This window comes from Lactuca serriola, chromosome 5 (genome assembly GCF_051521515.1).
Source record: "Lactuca serriola cultivar US96UC23 chromosome 5, Lser_US96UC23_V15, whole genome shotgun sequence".
Taxonomy (NCBI): domain Eukaryota; kingdom Viridiplantae; phylum Streptophyta; class Magnoliopsida; order Asterales; family Asteraceae; genus Lactuca; species Lactuca serriola.
In genome coordinates, this window is record NC_136412.1 from 83,589,337 (window position 1) to 83,610,687 (window position 21,351).

The window sequence follows — 21,351 nt, forward strand, 5'->3', positions numbered from 1 at the left end:
ATTAACCAAGACCTCCCATTTCTTGGCCATTCGGGAGAGTTCGTCGGCCAAAAAATTGGCCGACATATATGTCCGCGAGATCATTGCTCGCCATGGGGTTCCGACACTATTAGAAAACAGTCCTTTAATGATGTGCAAACAATGACGTGCGCTGATAGAGGACGCGCATTTGTGCGTATCCTAAAGAATAATGTCAGTTTTCAAAAATTTGAAGGATAGAGGACACGCATTTTTGCGTGCCCAAAAATTAGTGTCCAACAAAAAAATTAAAAACACGGAGGGCACCAATCATAAAAAGCACGTCGTGTAAACGTGTCGCTTTATATTTTTTTTAAGGAAGGCGTAGTCTCTGTTTTTTAATAGCCCATGGGGGGGGGGGGGGGAATGAAATCCCAAAAACTTAAACACCCGCCGATGCATCTCCTTCTTCTCCTTCTAAAATCCTCTAACAAAAAACCCTAAAAATCCTTTAAGCAGTTCGTCTTCCTCTACCTCTGCACTCAATCTCTCTCTCTCTCTCTCTCTCTCTCTCTCTCTCTCTCTCTCTCTCTCTCTCTCTCTCTCTCTCTCTCTCTCTCTCCCCCCCCCCTTTGGAATCAGATTCTTGAAAGATCGAAACCCTAATCCTAGCCCTAACTACGATATGTCTTACCAACCGAGACCTTCAAATCACAACGAAAGCAAGGACCACCACGACAACCGTCGGCTATACCACCCTTACCAAGATCTTAGAGTCCCCGCACAAACCTTGTACAAACTTCCCACATCTCTAGAACACCTCTTTCAAGAGGAATACATCACTCAACGGCGTTCATGGGGCGAAAACCTGACATACTACACCGGCATCGGTTACCTCAGCAGCGCAGTAGTTGGCACCGGGAAGGGTTTAGTAGAGGACGTGAAGGCTTCTGAGGCTAGAGACACCATGAAACTTAGGGTTAATCAGAATGAAATGCGTGGTGGCTGGATTAGCGACTGGAGCGCTTTACAAGGCGGCGACGGGACTTAGGTTGGCGGCTGTTGCTGGAGCTATTGGTGGAATAGCAGTGGGATTAGCCATGACGGGGAAGCAGATTTTGAAGAGATACATACCAATCTGAGCTCGATATGTATTCAATTTCATCTTACTACAAGTTTTGGTCTTTTGAGATTTGCAAAGGTGATTCATCTGTAGTCTTTTACAATATTTTAGTATTTTAGTATTCAATTTCATCTTACCCTTTATGTTGTGTACTTTATAAGTGTATGGAAGGGTTTAGTCACAAATAAATCATTGTAGACTTTGATATGGGAATTGTAGGACGCATCAAATCAGTATGTTTGTCTTCACACTTCCCTTTATTTACACTTTCTATTTGTAGGACGTAGAAACCCCATCTTCTTAACAGAAATTTCACACAATTTTACGTATAGTGATTGTACGAAGGTGTGCAAGAGCATAGGGATGAAATGGAGAAAGCATTGATGAAATTCGGAAGCATCAAAGCTAAAACAGGAAGCTATTGGATTTCAAAGAAAGCTAAACAGGAGTTGTCCAACATCTCCAATGACCTAACTGTATGTTTGATTTTCCCTGTTTTCTCTTAATTTTATGTCTGATTATCGATTATGGTTAAAATGTAGCTCGATTATCAGGTTTTGGTATTAACCTAGAGCTACAATGTTTAAATATCGCAGACTTTATCAAGTACACCCATGTGACTCGTCGAGTCACTTCAGTTCTCATTCCATACAAAGGCTTTTCAAGTCATGCAGGGACTCCAATCCATAGATCCACTCTTCTATAGCCTAACCCTCACATAAAGTTGCAAACTTTACGTGAAATCAAGGAGATATAAGCCCAAAACACTTCTAGGGCTAGGGTTTAAGACAAAGGGCTTCACCAATGACTCTTAGAAAGGAACTTTAGGACCTTTTGGGCCATCACAAGTTTAGATCTGAAGTAGAAACTTCAGATCTAAGCCTCAAACTCGAGATAGCTCCCAAACAAGCTAATGAATCCCAAATTAACCACCATTCATGAATCAATAATGAAATAGCTTAAGGAGGAGGTTCCTTACCCCTGAAATGTGCCTAAACAGAAGTAAATACCAGATCTACCCAAGCCCCTTGATGATGGTCTCCAAATCCCCAAGCTTCTTACACCAAATTTACTCTTCCAAGCTCTAATTCTTCATTAATGGAGTCACACACATGAGATGAGGATTTCTGGATCTCAAAAGGGTAGCCAAGAGGCTCAACGTGGGTTATAATGTGCTTTATATATGGCACAATCCCCGGATTAGGGTTCTCTCCCTTCAGCACCAACTCGCCGACTCCAGCTGCCGACTCGCCGAGTTGGTCACTTAACACGTGACCAGAACCGCGACTCGACTCGCCGAGTCTATCCATCGACTCACCGAGTCGACCTTCCTTATTTACACTAAGAACCCTGAACTTGCACTTCTGAACTCGGGGTGTCCCAATTCTCCCCCACTTAAATTAGGCTTTGTCCTCGAAGCCTGCAGCAACACATCCCAAATGATACTCCCACAATACAGCTCCTGGTCCCAACCGACTCAGGTTCCTCCAAACACTGCTATCAAACCCTATGAAGTCCAACTCTTCCCTCACAGAGTCACGACAACTACTTCAAACCAGCCACCGGTTTCTTTCTTTAATGATGTCTACATCAACTAAGTATCACCCGATGATACTTCCATAATTCCAACTTACCCACTCACTTGCCCCTTACAGAATTGGATATCACCATGTACCACCGGGCCCTGACCCGGTACCAAACTGCTATCCCTTTCCTCTACTGGCATTACCCCTCTCGAAATCTCCGTTGGGACTCATCCCGCTTCCTTTCTGAATCCAACTCTTTCGTTGCTGTGTTGTCAATAATACATCCTACAGCTCTTGAGCAGCTCCCATGAGCTCTCATCTACACTTCAATACTCATATTGCACCTGCTCCAACACCCTCGGGCTGGAAAAACTCGACTCACTGACGATACCTCCAGACGTCCCCAGGATGAGTTACCGCTACATACATAATCTCATGATCACAACCATACTAAAAATCCAAGGCTCCATCCTTGCATCCCTTCCGAACTCCTCCAGTTCTACACCACCGGAAATTCTTCCGCAACCTCTACAGACACCCAATCCGGATGTGCTTCCATCTACTGGCACAATCACAGTGCTCAACAACCATAATTGAAATTCTCTCAATCATATGTTTTCACTACTTCTTTCACTTCCGTGAACCAACACTCCCTCCCGGAGTTACATACCTTTCCCTTTCCTTATCCAAGGAAGTCTACTTGAACACCTTGTTACTTCAACAAGTGCCACGGTGCTCACACCCCACTCTACACTATTCCCTTATAGAGTAACCGTTATTCCATGCATCACACACACTCTGAATCTGCTCGCATGGACTCTCGGGTCCATGCACTGCTTTCCACTAACATGATCAATACTCGGGGCCAGACCTACTATTCGCTATTGCATCGCAACATACTCAATCCATCTTCTCATATAGATTTATCAACACATACAGAGTCTTTAGCATGATTGGACCGCCTTACCAGGCCTTCACCCAATCTGGACCACTCTCAGAACCTTCAGCATGTCTGGACCACCCTCCAGGGCCTTCATCCTGTCTGGACCGTTCTCCGAGCCTTTGGCATGACTGGTACGCCCACCGGCCTTCAGTCTATCTGGACCGCTCACTATCATACATCATGCCGAAATATCCTTCCTGGGAATCTCTCCCACACATACTATTCTAGCCCTCTAGGGGTTCCGAACTCTAACTCCATTCTATATACTCAAATCCCGGCCTAATCCTAGGCCTCACACAACCAATCACCTTTTCTGAAAACCTTGGTCTGTACCCCACCCTATTTGACTGCCACTTACTAATACCAGCCCATACTCTTGGCTGACTGAAACACTACTGAATCCCAAACAGCTAATCAACCTCAAATACTTGTCGATCCTCCTGAGAATTTTTCCAATTCTCCCCACTTAGAGCACTGACTTCCAACCACCGGTGACCCAACCGGAATCACTTAAACAACCCTACTCAACATATTCCTCTTATCCATGAACTGATTTCCTCTAAAACAAGAAACCTTCACGAAATCACATCCCGACATCGCACATCTCGAACTCTAAGGGAGTTCGACCCTCAGCTGAACACTCCTCAAATTGCAAATGCTATACCCGAAATCCAGACCAAAAAGCCTAATTCCCCACCAACAATCCCCATGGATGATAACCAACTAAGACTCCCAATACCAAAACCCTCAATCATACGATAAACCCAGCGAAAGGATGAACGAATACAATACCATGAATCATGCGAACGAGACTAGCAGATATACAATACTCCATAATAACCACAAGACAACAAGATAACAAAATGGAAACATACCCGCAGTTGCATCTGGCTCTGCCCTGACCTCCTCGGTAGTAAGCTGAAAAGCTCGACCCTGAGTCCTTGGAGGCTCCGCTCCACCCTGGCCCCCGCCAGTAGTCCTCAAAGTGGTCGGTGTTGGAACCTGCACCGGTCTGGAAACGAGCTGTGTACAGTTGGCCCTCAAGTGACCAACCAGATGGCAATGATAACAAATCCTCAAATCCTGAACTGGGGCTGACTGCCGACAATCCCTCGCATAATGCCCCTCTCTCCCACACTTGTGGCATGCACCACCGGGCCTACAAACTCCGGTGTGACCCTTCTCGCACTTCTCACAAGTGTGGCTGCTCTGACTTCCCAACCTGGAATCAACGGTCTTGGACAGTTTAGGCGCCGGGGCCTGCCTCTGCTCTCTCAACTACAACTCAATCTATAACTTACGCCACCAAGCGGCCTCCTGCAACTCCAGTAAGGTCTCGCACCTCTGTGTGGACACAAACTGCTTGATATCCCTCTTGAGCATACTCAGATATCGGTACATCCGAGCCTGCTCCGAAGCAAACGCAGGGCAAAACATCGCCCTCTCAGTGAACATCCTGGTGATCTCCGTCACCGACTCCGAATCCTGCTTCAGTTCCAAGAACTCCTAAGCCAACCTCTCCCTCTCAACCCGTGGAACACAACGGGTACTGAACATCTCCCGGAACTGATCCCATGTAACCGCAACCCGCTGTGCATCCGAATAAGATCTCGTAGTCAACCTCCACCAATCCTTCACCCCGAGCCTCAAAAGGTTCAGAGTACACCTCACTCTCTGATCCGCATGGCATGAACACGTGAAGAAACACCCCTCCACGTCCGACAACCACCTCATAGAAATGATCGGATCCTGACCCCATCAAAAGTAGGGGGCTTCGTATTATCGAAGTCCCGATACTGAAAACCCCGACCGGCTCCTCCACCTTTCGCTGCTACAGCCGCTGCAGCCGTCTCTGCAAGAGCTGCATAACGCTCATCAAAATAGTCGACCATGGCGGCCTTGAATGACCCAAACATCTCCGGCATCTCCGCCCTGAACATAGCAACAATCTCATCATGTAGGATCTCATAAATCCTGGCATCCAACTCATCCGTACTCATCTGACCGATGACCTCGGGTGGCACTGATCCACCCCGACCGCCCTCTCCTGATCCCGATCCTGACCCGGATCCACCCCCGGCATGCCTCGTAATCACCATACTGAAAATACACCGCGAGGCAATCAGATGCTTCCCCAATAACCCGGGAACCAACTCCCAACTCGACCCTAGGGGTTGTGACTTCCTTGATACGTGTATGGGTCCTGTGCTTTCAGTAGTACGGGGCCATACTACCTTTCACACCTACCCATATTTATATCAAGTATCACCACAACACCCTAGCGATAAACATATACATGGCAACACTCAATCCTCGCCTCTAGAGGAACAGCTAACTACCTCACATAACAGGGAACCCTAGGCTAGCAGGCATCATATAATCAGGCAATTCTATCATGCACTTCCTGAAGATTCCTAGCCTAGTATTAGCATGCTGTTCTAACATATCACATAATCAAATAACTTATATGGTATTTTGGGGTCTACTTACTGGCTCTGGCTGATCGTACCTCCACATCCTCCTCTACTTCTTTTTGAACACCATTTCAATTTCACTTTGAAAACTCTCCTTGATTTGAGACTGGATTCACACGAATGTTCCTCCAATTCACTCAAACCAAGGCTCTGATACCAACTTGTAACACTGTGAAAATTTACAACCAATTTAAACTTTTCAAAAACAACCCATATTCATTAAGTAATTACAAAAAGGTTTTCAGTTCATTTATTATCAGAGTATCCCAGAAACATCAACATAAAACTGAGGAGCGGTACGATCACGCCTTCGCCTTACCACGGTCTCCTGAAGTACCTGAAACAATACACTGAAACTGTAAGCCCGAAAGCTTAGTGAGTTAACCCCAAAATACCAACCACAATACCACACACATATCGTATCATATCATAAACAGAATAGCCATGTATATCGAGTCTACAGTGTGACTGGTCCGCCTGCACCAGGCTTTCAGTCCACCCGGTCCACTCTCTCTCCGATTCTACAATATGACTGGTCCGCCCGCACCGGGCCTTCAGTCCCCCTGGTCCATTCTCTGAGTCTACAGTATGACTGGTCCGCCCGCACCGGGCCTTCAGTCTGTCTGTTCCACTCGCCGAGCCTCGGCACGTCTGGTCCGCCCTCTTGGGGCCTTCAGCCTATTAGGACCGCTCGACAGGCCTTCGGTCTAACCGGTCCGCCCTGGGTATGTTGGCCTATAGCACAAAGCAGGAACCGCCTCAACCCAACCCTAGTCCAACAACCATGTGCACATAAACATATAATCATATAACATCTCACAACTAATCAAACCGATCCAGCATATCACATAACATAGCAACATCCTAACCAGGATACCGACTTAACCAGTCACTAGCATAGCATCACCCTATATACCAAGATACCGACCTTAACCAGGTCTCTAACATATACCATCCTAACTACTAGGATGCAGACATAGCAAAGCAATAACATAACAACAACTACCCGGATTTCCATCCGATAAAGGGTCGGCCTTGGTGCCTTAGACCCTATTGATATAGTGAGGATAACTCACCTACAACTGTCGACTTGAATAAATAAGATCACGCTGCTCCGACCACTAGCACGAACTCCACCACTGAACAATACCAATTAACCAAATCCAATAAACACCAATAATTACCAAAATACCCTTGGAAGTCAAATTGGTCAACCTCTGGTCCAAGTCAAAGCCCTCAGTCAAAGTCAACCTTCCTGGTTGATCCTACTCGCTGAGTCAACCCGTTGACTCGTCGAGTTCCTATGCTCAGAACTCCCATGCCATGACTCAACTCGCCGAGTCGCCCCATGACTCGTCGAGTCCAACAAGCTCTGAGTCCCTTCTTGCTCAACTCACCGATTCACAGCTCAACCAGAAAAGGTTAGGATTCCAAGACTAGACTCGCCGAGTCCGAGCACAGACTCGCCGAGTCCAAGGCAATCGTCAATAGACTCGCCGAGTTGTTCTTCCAACTCGCCGAGTCCATGCACATATTCATACAGCTCGTCGGGTACACCCATGTGACTCGCCGAGTCTCTTCAGTTCTCATTCCATACAGAGGCTTTTCAAGCCATGCAGGGAATCCAATCCATAGATCCACTCTTCTACAGCCTAACCCTCACATAAAGTTGCAAACTTTACGTGAAAGCAAGGAGATATAAGCCCAAAACACTTCTAGGGCTAGGGTTTAAGACAAAGGGATTCACCAATGACTCTTAGACAGGAACTTTAGGACCTTTTGGGCCATCACAAGTCTAGATCTGAAGTAGCAACTTCAGATCTAAGCCTCAAACTCGAGATAGCTCCCAAACAAGCTAATGAATCCCAAATTAACCACCATTCATGAATCAATATTGAAATAGCTTAAGGAGGAGGTTCCTTACCCCTGATATGTGCCCAAACAGAAGTAGATTCTAGATCTACCCAAGCCCCTTGATGATGGTCTCCAAATCCCCAAGCTTCTTACACCAAAGTTTCTCTTCCAAGCTCTAATTCTTCATCAATGGAGTCACACACACGAGATGAGGGTTTCTGGATCTCAAATGGGTAGCCAAGAGGCTGAAGGTGGGTTATAATGTGCTTTATATAGGGAACAATCCCCAGATTAGGGTTTTCTCCCTTCAACACCAACTCGCCGATTCCAGCTGCCGACTCGCCGAGTTGGTCACTTAACACGTGACCAGAACCGCGACTCAACTCGCTGAGTCTATCCATCGACTCGCCGAGTCGACCTTCCTTATTTACACTAAGAACCCTGAACTTGAACTTCTAAACTCGGGGTGTTACATAAACTCATGGCATTTTTCATGGTGTAGTTTCTTGAAATAGAGAAGGGTCGTTGTGGGGAGTGGGTCAATTGCTTCTCACTCTATTGCTGATCCTTTGGCTATAAAACTCGTCTGGTAAGAGTCTAGGGACTGTTTGGTAATTGTTACAAAATCTGGGAGACTTTTTGCTCTTAGTCAAAACTTGAGGGGTTGATTGTAATTAGAGAATGATTTCCTTCTCATATATTGGATTTCACAAGTCACGTGTGGACAGAATGCTATTCGATGGTTTTGGTGTGCAAGTAATGAACAAATTTGATTAAACTCACATTTGTCTTGACAAAAGACATGATCGTTCCTTTTAAGGTTATTGATGGTTTTGGAGTATAAGGAGTTTTTGGAGGTTGCTTCAACTGCTGGAAAAGATAAGGAACCTTTCATAGAGGTATATTATTATACATAATTATAATATTCTTCCTTTTAAGGTTTTTTATGTTTTCTATTTTGTAAATTTCCAGGAATACAATGCTCATAATGACGACACAACATTTAATTTTCAAATAATAATGACTGCTGATCAAAGGAGCAAAGCAAGACAAGGAGGGTTGTTGAAGAAATTTAAACTTACTACTACTTTAAGCACAAGTAACATGCACTTGTTTGATGCAAATGGCGTGATAAATAAGTATGACACCCCTGAACAAAGTAAGAATGTCACAAAATGCACAAAATTCTATCAATTTGTTTTCATTTTTGGTTTACTGACTGTTTTACCCTTTGTGCTTACAGTTCTTGAAGATTTCTTTCCCCTTCGTCTTGATTATTATTGACTATTTTACCCTTTGTGCTAAGTTCTTGAAATGTTTTTAGATTTCTTACAGGAGTACAATATCTGCTTTAAAATAGTAGAGAGATCTGAAGATGGTTTAGTTCCTCGATTACCATCTTTAAATACAACTGGAGTTCTACCCGAGGTTTCATTTTAACCATAGTTAAATTGATAAAATTGATTTAATGTTTTGTATTAATCTTTCATATGGTGTTACTTACCTTTGGTAGTTACTGAAAAATCTGGTTGAAAGAAGGAAATATGTAAAAAGATTATTAAAGACAGCATCAGGCCTCAAGCATCAACAATTTGATATACAACAACGAGCATTGAAACTAACAGCCAACGGTATGTATGGATGCCTTGGTTTTTCCAGTTCAAGATTCTATGCAAAGCCACTTGCATAAACAGAGGATAGTGTCAGATATATCAAGGAATTCCTATGAGATAACACTCGTTGAGGTTCTGAAGGTGAGTGAACCTACATGTTATTTTATTCATTTTTTGGTCATCTTTCATCATCAGTCAATTAATTTTCATATTGTTTTCAGACATTGGAAGCAATGCCTGATTTAAGTGAACCCTCATCTGAACTTTCCAAGAGTAGACAATATCACAACTCAAACGCAAAGATTGAACATGTTAGAGCTTATTTTGACAAATGTGGCATACATGTATGTTTTTTATATTAATTTTTAGTCTCCGAAGGTTTTAAATACGAATCATGTGCCTGGAAATGATGCATGATCACCATGAATTTTTTGGATGGCTATGGGAGTTACATTTATGAAACCAATTTATTAGAATGTATTTTTCTTGTCGGGAATGAAAATTTGATGCCGTGAAACAATGATTTACATAGACCATTTGTGATTTTCTTGTAGGAGTCATATTGATGTTCTTGCTGGTCCTAGAACTTCCGCTGAATAGACTCAGACTCAGACTCAGAATGTTAAAGAAAAGAATCAATTATATAAACACGAACTTTCTTCCAACAAGAGAATAGGGGTTCAGAAATGGTGTGGATCCGCCCCCACTGATGTTGAGAAGCTAAGTAAAGCTCTATGTCCAATTTCGGACTCGTTCTGGTAGAAATATGCATGTTAAGTGGTCAATTACTTCTAAAGTCTGTTTTGTTGTCATCTTTCATCTTCACTCGATTAATTTTCATATTTTCTTCAGACTTGGCCTGCTTTATCTCTTATTAAGCCCTCATTTGAGTTTTCGAAGAATAGACAGCAACACAACTCAAACATAGAAGTTGTTTCGGATGTTCTTGAAGAAAGTTACAATTTATGTAACTTGTTTTTTATGTATCTTTAAAATTGTATCCATTTTATTCTAATGGTTTTAAATATGGATAATGTGCCTAAGAATAGTGCATGATCTACATGAATTTTTTGTGTTATATAATATATTCTTATGGCTATGAATCCTTTATGATAGTTAATTGGGCCTCTTACATTGCATCATCGATCATCTAATCGTGATCTCCAGGGGGTAATATGTCATTCAAGAGGTTGTAATTAATTTGTCATCTAATATATTACGGTGTTTTGAATTGATATCAGATAATTTTGGTGTTAATAAAATTTCATTTGGATGGCTATGTGAGGGAGATTTGTGAATCAATTTATTAGAATTTATTTTTTTGTCATTGGAAAAAAATGACGATTTGATGTTTATCAATGTTGTGAAAAGTAGTCCAGCAGCTTACTTTGACTATTTGTGATTTTCTTTTAGGAGTTGGCGTGAAGTTCTTGTTGGCCTCGGAACTTCCTCTAAACAGACTCGGATTTGGAACATTAAAGGAAAGAGTCCATTACATCAATAGGGATTGCTCAACGTGCAAGACATCCTGATGAACTCACAAAGGATAATGAGAATTTGATGATTGGCATTGACTATTATCTAGCACAACAGGTACCTTTTTTTGTAATTTTTAATCTTTTAATTATATTATCTAAATACTTAAATCATTTTTTTGGGTAATTAAAAATTATAATATGTTTTAACTATAAAAATAAATAGTAATTAAAAAAATTATATATAATATGTTGTCACAGGCTGCAAGAGATGCTGGAGCTCTTAGAGAAGCTAAGGACAAACTGGAGAAGTGAGGCGAAGAGCTGACATGGAGATTAGACTTTGAAAAGCATTTTAGGGTATATTTTTTTGTATTTCTTTTATCTAATTAGTTTGTAAATTTTTGTTACAACTTCTATTCATTTGTTTGATCTTTCCATGTAACGATTATTTGTATGACATTAAATTTTATGCAATGGATTGTATTTTTTGTATATGATATTTTATTTTTATTATAAGACATTAAATACAAATTTAATTTGAAAATTAGTAAATCAAAAAATAATAGTTTTTTAAACATATAAAATTATGATACGCAAAAATGTGTGTCATCTTCATTTACGACATGGCCTTTCTTGACAGCGGCTTTAATGATACGCAATGCGAGTCATAAATGTGTGTCGTAAGGTTACGACACACAAATGTGTGTCATCTTCCTTTATGACAAGGCCTTCCTTGATACGCAATGCGTATCGTAAACGTGTGTTGTAAATGTGTGTCATAAATGCGCGTCGTAAATAGACGACGCGCAAAAGCGTGTCGTCTCTCGTTATGACAGGGCCTTTCTTGATAAGCATTTGCGCATCATCTAAGCGTTTTACGACACGCATTGCGCGTCGTAAAAGGCTGTTTTTCTAGTAGTGCGGTCTCCATTGTGTCCGAGCGGGATGTTAGATTTACCTCCCGTTTCTAGCAGAAGTTCTACGAGGAACTGGGCACGCGGTTGCATAGCATTTCATCCTCAGACAGATGGTCAAAGCGAGCGGACCATACAGACCCTCGAGGACATGTTGAGGGATTGTGTTATTGACTTTGGTGGGAGTTGGGATTCCCACCTACCGCTTGCAGAATTCGCCTACAGCAACAGCTATCATTCCAGCATTGGCGCTCCACCTTTCGAGTTGTTGTATGGGCGGAGATGTCGCACCCCGGTTTGTTGGGGTGAGATCGGACACAGGGTGATGGGACGGACGGAAGTAGTCTTGCAGACTACCGAGGAGAGTCAGCAGATTAAGCAGTGGCTGCAGACCGCTCAGAGTCGACAGAAGAGTTACGCTGACAAACACCGATCTGAATTGGAGTTTCAGGTGGGCGATATGGTACTCCTTGAAGTCTCACCCTGTATGGGTGTGATCTGCTTCAGGAAGAAGGGGAAATTGGGTCCCCGCTACATCGGACAGTTCAGGATCATTGCCAGGGTGAGCAAGGTCGCTTACAGGTTAGAGCTACCGGAGGAGCTTAGTCGGATCCACAACACTTTCCACGTGTCGCAGTTGCGAAAGTGCATTATGGATCAGGAGGCAGTGGTATCATTGGGTGATATTCAGGTCGATGAGTGTCTGAATTATGTAGAGAGGCATGTGGCCATACTGGAGAGGAAGATGAAAGTTCTGCGGAACAAGGAGATACCTTTGGTGAAGGTACAGTGGGAGCATCGGAGGGGGTCCGTGTGGACGTGGGAGCCGGAGGCAGAGATGCGGGAGCACTATCCAAAGTTGTTCGTCGCAAAAGACTTCGAGGACGAAGTCTAGTCCAAGTAGGGGAGGATTGTAACGCCCCGATTCTCAGGTATTGATTTAATATAAGAATTTTCTTTTTTTTTCAAGGGCTACTCGACGAGTTGGTTGCCCTACTCGTCGAGTAGCAGCGGGTCGGTCCACGTGTTTTAGTGACCTACTCGTCGAGTCCAGGAAGGAACTCGACGAGTAGGAGCTGGCAGATGAAACCCTAAATCACGGGGTATTGCACCCTGTTTAAAGGATCATTGGCCTTCCCCAGCCTCCCCTTTATAGCTACTTGACACCCTTAAACCCTAATTCGTGTGAGTGTCCTCCATTTGTGTTCTTAAGCTTGGAAAGGGGATTTTTGGTGAGAAGAAGCTTAGAGATCAAGTGTCTAGGAGCAAAGGACGTGTGGAATCAGGAACCTACCTCAATTGGCACCCTTTTTGGGAGTTATTAAGCCGTTATCCTAACTCTCCTCTTCATTCTAAATCTATTTTGGGTGGATTTTAGGGCTTTTCTAGCTTAATAGGAAGCCTTTCTTGTGTTTGAGCTAAGATTTGAGGTTGCAACCTCAGATCTGAACTCTCTTGGGTCTCTAAGACCATAAAGTTTCCAGCCCTTGCAAGAATGAGACTCTCTTAAGGTGTAAAGCTCCATTAGAAGCTTAGATTGGTCATTTAAAGTCTCTAGGGCCTTGCATGCACGTAAAGTTTGCAACTTGACGTGATAAACATGCCTTAAAAGCTTGGATCTGCAATATGGAGTCGTTGCATGGCTTAAAATGTACCTGTATGGAAGAAGGTCTGAAGGGACTCGGCGAGTCGCATAGTCAACTCGGCGAGCCACTTGAAGATGGTCATGTACTCGACGAGTTGGATGAACAACTCGGCGAGTCCGATGAAGAATGCCTTGGGCTCGGCGAGTCAGTTGAATGACTCGGCAAGTGGGCTAGATTTCTTCCCAAAACCTTTAGACACGCATGAACTCGGCGAGTTATAGGGAAACTCGACGAGTCAACCAAGGATTTCACGACTTCTCGAGTTCAGGAAGGACTCGACGGGTCGGTGAGCTACACTCAGTGAGTCGGGTCGTCATGGACTGTTGACTTTGACCGTGGACTTTGACCTTGACCAATGGTTGACCAGCTGACCTCTGAGGGTATTTTGGTACCTTAGAAATTTATGAAAAAGGTTTTATGGTAACTATAAGTGGTGGAATTCGTGTTGGTGATTCAAGAGTTTGAGCCTATCACTTCAGTGCGACGTTTGTGAGGTGAGTCACCTCACTATACTAAGGGGACTAAGGCACCAAGGTTGGCCCATTGGATATGTTACCCTAGCAGTGTTAGATGCTGAGTATAAGTTAGTGTTGCATACTAGTGGTTATGCTAGTTAGGTAGATCTGTAGAACTACCTGTATTGTTATATGATTATCTACATGCTCAGTGGTTATATTATATGTTGACATGTTATGTGGGATGGGTTGAGGTTGTACTACTCCGTGTAGTAGCCAACAACCTCTAGGAGAATTCTAGATACGAGCTGTGGGCCCGGTAGGCAATCAATACTCGTACTGTGGGCTCGGTGACAATCCAGATGTGAATTGTGGGCCCGGTAGGCAATCCAGACTCACACTGTGGGCCCAGGGTATTCCAGTTTGTGAAGTTGTTGACCTGTTACATGTTGTTATTTGTTCCTGTGTTATTGGATTATACGGGTATCGGTATTTTGGGGGGAACTCACTAAGCCTCAGGCTTACTGTTTCAGGTACATCAGGGGATCACGGAGAGACAAAGGTGTGATCATACAGCTCCTCGTATTTATGTTATGTTTCTGGGATACTCTGATGTTATACATTTTGAAAACAAGTTTTGTAATAACTAATGGTTTTTGGATTGTTAAAAAAGTTTAAATTGGCTTGAATTTTTATGGATGTTTCAACAATGGAGGTTGTCGGAGGCTAAATGCTCGTCGCCAACAGTAATGGCTTCAGTTCGACTGTAATGGCAGTAGCTGACATCGATGTTATAGATCCGATGGTGGTTTGACGTTGTCGACAACAACGGTCACCAGAGCATCAATATTGGTTGTCGTCGGAGGTCGCATCGTTGTCCCCGGTGGTGGTGACGGCGGTTGAGGGGTAACCGATGGTGGAAATCAAAAGGAGACATTACTTGAGTTATTGAAGCTTGATGAGAGAGAGAGAGAGAGAGAGAGAGAAAGAGAGACCAAATCCAGGTCTAGATATGATTTTGAATATAACAAGTGTTGTGTAAAAAGTAGGTTAAATAAAACTATTAGTTGAATAGACAAAAATATATTTAATAAGGATGGTTCTTAGATGGTTCTTAGATTTTCTATATATATATATATATATATATATATATATATATATATATATAGGGTTAGGTTATTTTGTTTTTACTAACTATTGTGTGACAGAATGCACAGATATGGACCATCGGATGGAATATAATCAAATGTCATGATTTGATGGTCTATGGTAGTAGAATAGGATAGCATGTACCATATAATCACACAAATTTCAGCATAAGGGCATTTTAGTCAATTAACCTATATTAAAAAAGGAAATTTTTGGATTTTTAGGGATGATTAATTCCTTTATTTTTTAAAAATCTGAATATTTTAAATTAATTCAAATTTAAAAATTCGATTTTATTCTGTCAGAATGATAGAATGTCAACCATAAACTAGTAAATGTATTTTTCGATTTTATTTTGTCAGAATGGCAGAATGCCAAACATAAACTAGTAAATACATTCTGAAAGAATACACAAAATCAATTCTTGAACTAATAATATATCAAAAAATTACATTGTATGATTGTGATTCATTGAATAATAACAAACATTCTAAAAGAATAAACAAGTATAATTCTTAAAAAATAACAACATTCTTAAAAAATGAGTGTGATCATTCTTTAATTCATTCTTCAACCCTTTCCCATCAGGTCTTCAAGCCATTCTTGAAGCCTTTTCTACCAGAAATTCATTGCCAAGTAATTTGTAGTGATACACTTGTAAAACCTGCACATTAAACATACAAATAATTAAATACAATTCTATCATAATACAACAAATAATATTCTTACAAAATAAACTATTCTGCAAGAATATTCTTTAAGAATTTGTATTATCAAGAATATACCCAACAAACAAAATAAGGAACTAGCATCAACCTATTCTGACAGAATAAGGAACTAACATTCTTCGGGTTCCATGTGTTTCTTCTCGATATGCTCAATGTATTTAACTGCAAATTCTAACAGAATAAGGAACTAGCATCAACCTATTGTTATGAAAATGGCATCAAACCCAATCAAAATTGAGTTATACAGTTCTGAAAAGAATAAGGAACAAAGTGAAGTAAAAACATTAATGATTTTTAACTATTTTTTCATTGAGGCATTTTATTGAACACATGGAGGCCATGACAGAATGTTGTTTCAAGAAATTACCTGTGATCAGATTAAGCATATCATGCAGGCTAGCACCAAGTTCCTTTGGCATGGCTTCTAACAAGGGTATCAATGGACGAAACTGTGACCCATTGAAACATGTAGCTACAAAGGAGACAGACACTGTTAACCGCATATGTTAATGGTGGAAAAAAGAAAATTTTTGATCAGTTGAAACACACACACACACACACCTGAGATAAAGTTCTTATTTCATATTTCACTCTCAAAATCTGTCTTGACCAATTCTTCAATGCCTTCAATGAAACCCGTCTGCATTTCTTCTTGTAATCCCTTAAATTACCTGAAGCACATGCCTCTGTGATGAAGTTCAAGGTGCTGTTTTTAGTATCCCTCCAGAAACTGTAAAGAACAATGATGTTTTCATTCTCTAATGTTTGTAACAGTTTGATTTTTGAAAAGATTCTCTTGAGAACAGATGGATCTCCATCGAAGCTTCTTAGTTTTACTTGGTTCCATGCCACATCCCTTCCTTATTCTTGATCAAATCCCCTCTACACCTTCTTCATTGCACCAGCGCCTAACAGATCACTGTATCTCCCAAATTCAATCGAAAGTTAATGAGTACAAAATTCAATCGAAACATCGAAATTGTAAGACCTAATTGAGATAACGAAGAGTGTAAATTAGGAAAAGTGAACCTGAAACGTGAACCTGACCGCCAACCTCCTCCGCCTGCAACTGTCGGTGCTTCTCGGGTTCTGCGAGTGAAATCACGGCGGCGATTGCTGCGACCGAGCCGCCTCCGATGACTGCCAGTGTTGTTCCGTCAAATGTGTCGGCTCTTAGTGCGGATACAGTTAGGGTTCTTCGATTGTTTAGTTTGTAGGATTTAAGATTAGGATTGGAGAATTGTGTGGTGGTGAAAGAGACATTGTGGGAGTCCGATGAGAGCGTAGGATCCTAGCTTCTTGTGGTGTAGGGTTTTAATAGGTAAATAAAAATTGATCCCTTAAATAAAGGGATATCAGTTGTTAATTTTGGATATTCATTAATACATATATGTAATATTACTAATTTACCCTTATTTAATTAATTAATTAATTAATTATTTGCTAATTTCTTATTGGTGCATTTAGGCACACAACATTTGCTAAAAACATTTGAACCTATCTCTCTCTCTCTCTCTATATATATATATATATATATATATATATATATATGGCTAGGTTCATTTGTCTCTTACATTTATTGTGTGTTAAAATACACCAATAGAAATTTAGAAAAATTAAATAATTATTTAATTGAATAAAGATAGATATTAAATGATTTCCATAATTATATATATATATATATATATATATATATATATATATATATATATATATTAAATAATATCCATAATTATAATTATTTTTTATGGAAACTAATTAAATTCGTCATTAATGTCAGCAACAACATTCTTTCAGAATGAATTCGCCTCTAAGTTTTCATGTGTGGGTTCGTGTTTTGTTTATGGAACCACTCACTTAAAATACAACAAAGTTGTATGTAATATGAAGAACGAGAGTGTATTCTAGTAGAATACACTCTCATTCTGTTCGAATATACTCTCATTCTTCAAAAATAAACTCTCATTCTACTAAAATATACTATCGTTCTCCATGTTCTAGGCAACTTTGTTGTATTTTGAGTGAGTGGGTCATGAAACAAAATACAAACCCATATATGAAAAAAATTAGATGTGTATTCATTCTGAAAGAATATTATTTTTGATATTAATGATGAATTTAATTAGTTTCCATAAAAAAGTAATTATAGTTATTGATATCATTTAATATACATATAATTATACGAATCATTTAATATCTATCTTTATTTGATTAAATAATAATTAAATTTTACTAAAATCTTATTGGTTCATTCTAACACACAATAGATGTGAGAAACATTTGAATATATATATATATATATATATATATATATATATATATATATGTGTGTGTGTGTGTGTGTGTGTGTGTTCAAGTTCATTTGAGACCATACTAATTTTGTGAGACCTTGAGACGCAATCTAAAAATAATTTTAAAATTCAAAATAACAGGAAAAATACGAGTTTTTTAATTATTATTTTTGTCACTTTTTTTCCTTAAGAAAATTAAAATAAATAAATAAAAATAAAAAAATTACCGTTTTCTTTGAAAAATACGTGAAATATTTTAATAGAATATTACACTGTAAATATCTTAATGTGATTTTTAGAATGTTAGAATATTCTACTAGATGTAAAATATTCTAATATTCTACTAGAATGTTCTAATATTCTAGTAGAATATGTAAAAAAACGGTATTTTTTTTGGTATATTTTTGGAAAATACAAATGACGAAAATAACATTTAAAAAAACAATTCAAAAATTTTCAATTATTTTGCATTTTAAAAATGTTTTTTTAATCTACAAAATAAGTGGCTAAGATTGCGTCTATCGGTCTCACAAAATTATACCATCTCACATGAAACTAACCATATATATATATATATATATATATATATATATATATATATATATATATATATATATATATATATATATATATATAATACCTTAATAAATATTTAGCCTCAAATACTAAATTTTAAGAGATATACCCCTTAACGCACCATTTACAACAACTTTATGCAGAAAATCAGATAAGTGAGTCAGTTAAAGTTGAACCCGCATTCCTCAATTTCAGCCGATTTAATTGCTCAAAACTAATTGAATCGGTTAAATCCATGTTATATAGCATCTCAGTCTTCTTCAATCTTTGTGTGTGTGTGTGTGTTTGTTTTGTGTTTACAGGCTTGAAGCAGCCATCACAAATAGACACTTCCACTGCTTGTGTTCTATCTTGAATCAGTCACCACTCTCAATCATCAACCGCTACAAACAACTCACAATTCTTTTCTTTCCCCACTGCTTTATGTCGCCGCCTTTTTATCTCATGAATATAGCGTTTGAAGGTAAGAATACAGGCGTTTATTCTCTTATTATTCAAAATTTCATATTTGTAAGAAGTATTCAAGCTTCTCTTCGTTCCTTCATCTTTTTATCTTGGTCTCTACTTCATTCACTTCTCTAATTTTAATTTTCTTTCTTTTTCCAACTTTCGGAAATGAGGGATTGGAACGATGGTATTATATTAATCAGTTTTTGTGTTATTGGGTTATGTCATCATCGCGTTGTGGTTCTGATTGGTTCTCCTTCATTGTATATGGTTATCCATCCTATTTAATTTTTGTTTTTGAATAGCTTGAAGAAAAGGGCAATTTTCGTGTTCCTCAATCATCATAGGTTAAAATCCCTTTACCATTTGCAGGTTTAGTCGCAATTCATCATCTCCCTTTTTGATTTATATGTTCTTCTTTTTTTATCTAATCTAATTGAATCGAAACTCATCTCAACATAAATATGTATAATCGACAGTCACATCCTCTCTATTATCAATCTCTGCATTTAAACCCTCTCTCTGAAAATCCCTAAACCCACCAGTTTACCCTTTCATTTTTATTAACAGAATAGGGTTCAAGATAATTTCGATTAGCTAATTTGTTAATTCTTTAGCTCATTTAATTTTCAGGGGTGTCGTTTTTGTTGTTGTCTAAGTCGACCTTCTCCTCCCTGGTAGAAAGGCTTTCCAAGGTAAAAAAAAGTATCCATCTCTTTTTTTTTAACCACCACCACTGCCACTTTGGTTCTTTCTTTATATCTATGTGTATGCTATATATTTCTATGTATATTTTTTCATCATTTATGTTTGTTTTCAAAGATCATTTCATATATTTTTTTAATTGATTAAGATGATAAGGAAAATAAAAAGATTTTTTATTGGTGAGAAAAGTTTGAATTTGTTTAACAACACTAGAAAGTGATCAACTAACAACACAAGTTTGGTGAAGATGATCCTTATCCACACATACATAATGTAATATCTCACTTCTCTATGTACAGTTATCCAAGGAGCAAAACAACATATTGGGTGACAAAATGATTTAGGATCTATGCTTCCTTTAATTATGTTACTATTCAAGTTACCCATGATAAATCAGAGTTGCAAACGTGTGAGTATGACAATTTTAATGCTCAAATATGTCAAACCATGAAGTTTTATCAAAGAGAGCAGGATATGGCATTCAAAAGTCAATAAAGCTGCAATTAGAAGGCATAAGTTTGTAACAACATGTGCATTCACATGGCAGATAAATTTTATTAATAATAACTGGACATTTTTCAATAATATTTAAGATTTTACTTTTTTTACATACATTGGGCAACAACCAATAACATATAATATACATGATAACCGATGTTATGTCTTATACCGCTTTTTATTTTTCACATGTCACTAATTAAGCACTACATCATGATCTTGTAGGCTAATAATAGAAAGTTTATATTCACGAGAGCAGGAGAAAGAGAGGGACAACAATTGCAAAAAAAATCCAGCAAAGAAGGTTAACAGGAAACCTCACCTAAATATTTGGATTTAAAACATTTTTTTCTTCTGATCTAAGAATGGTTGTTTTTATTGTAACAATGGAGTTTCATGTTCAATTGTAGTGAAAACAATTGTAGATAAAATATTCGGAAGTGGGGAAGAGGAAGAAAAAACAAGTAGTTTCTTATGACGTTAATGAGTTATGGTGATGAGATTCATTTGCTTTCAAAGCATTCCAAGATGTTTTGTGGTTTGCCACCAAAGTGTATGTAAAGAAAGAGGTAGTTTTATCTTTTATGGTAATTGGTGTATGTTGTTGTGTGTTTTATTAAAAAAACACTTATCAATTATTTGTATATAAAATTACACTTGATTATCTATTACTTTATCAGAGTTATCCGAATTTAGGTTGTTATAACTTCACCTGATGGCAATGAAGTTTGTGCTGATTATAATGATTGTTTGATCATATCCTGTTGAAAGTCAACAGAATGTTGTGTCATCTTGAATTTATATTTTTGGAGGACATAAAGATAAGGAGAATTTAACCCCCCTTCCTCCAACCAACCGGATAATAATAATTAGGTGTGAACCTCATGTATTACATGTGTGTATTTAAAACAATTAAATATGTATAAACATTTGAGAAATTTGAATTTATAAGAAAAATGAGAAAAATATTGAA

At 39.1% G+C, this 21,351-nt stretch overlaps 1 long non-coding RNA gene and 1 pseudogene across 1 annotated transcript; both read left to right on the top strand.

Moving 5' to 3' along the window:
• The first annotated feature begins 643 nt into the window (after window positions 1-643).
• On the top strand, window positions 644-1,100 carry LOC145050711 (mitochondrial import inner membrane translocase subunit TIM23-1 pseudogene; annotated as a pseudogene).
• Window positions 1,101-18,879: 17,779 nt separating this feature from the next.
• On the top strand, window positions 18,880-21,084 carry LOC145050712 (uncharacterized). Its single transcript, XR_013683432.1, has 4 exons — window positions 18,880-19,191; window positions 19,809-19,870; window positions 20,604-20,682; window positions 20,789-21,084. It is a non-coding gene; the product is annotated as an uncharacterized LOC145050712 (long non-coding RNA).
• The last annotated feature ends 267 nt before the right edge of the window (window positions 21,085-21,351 follow it).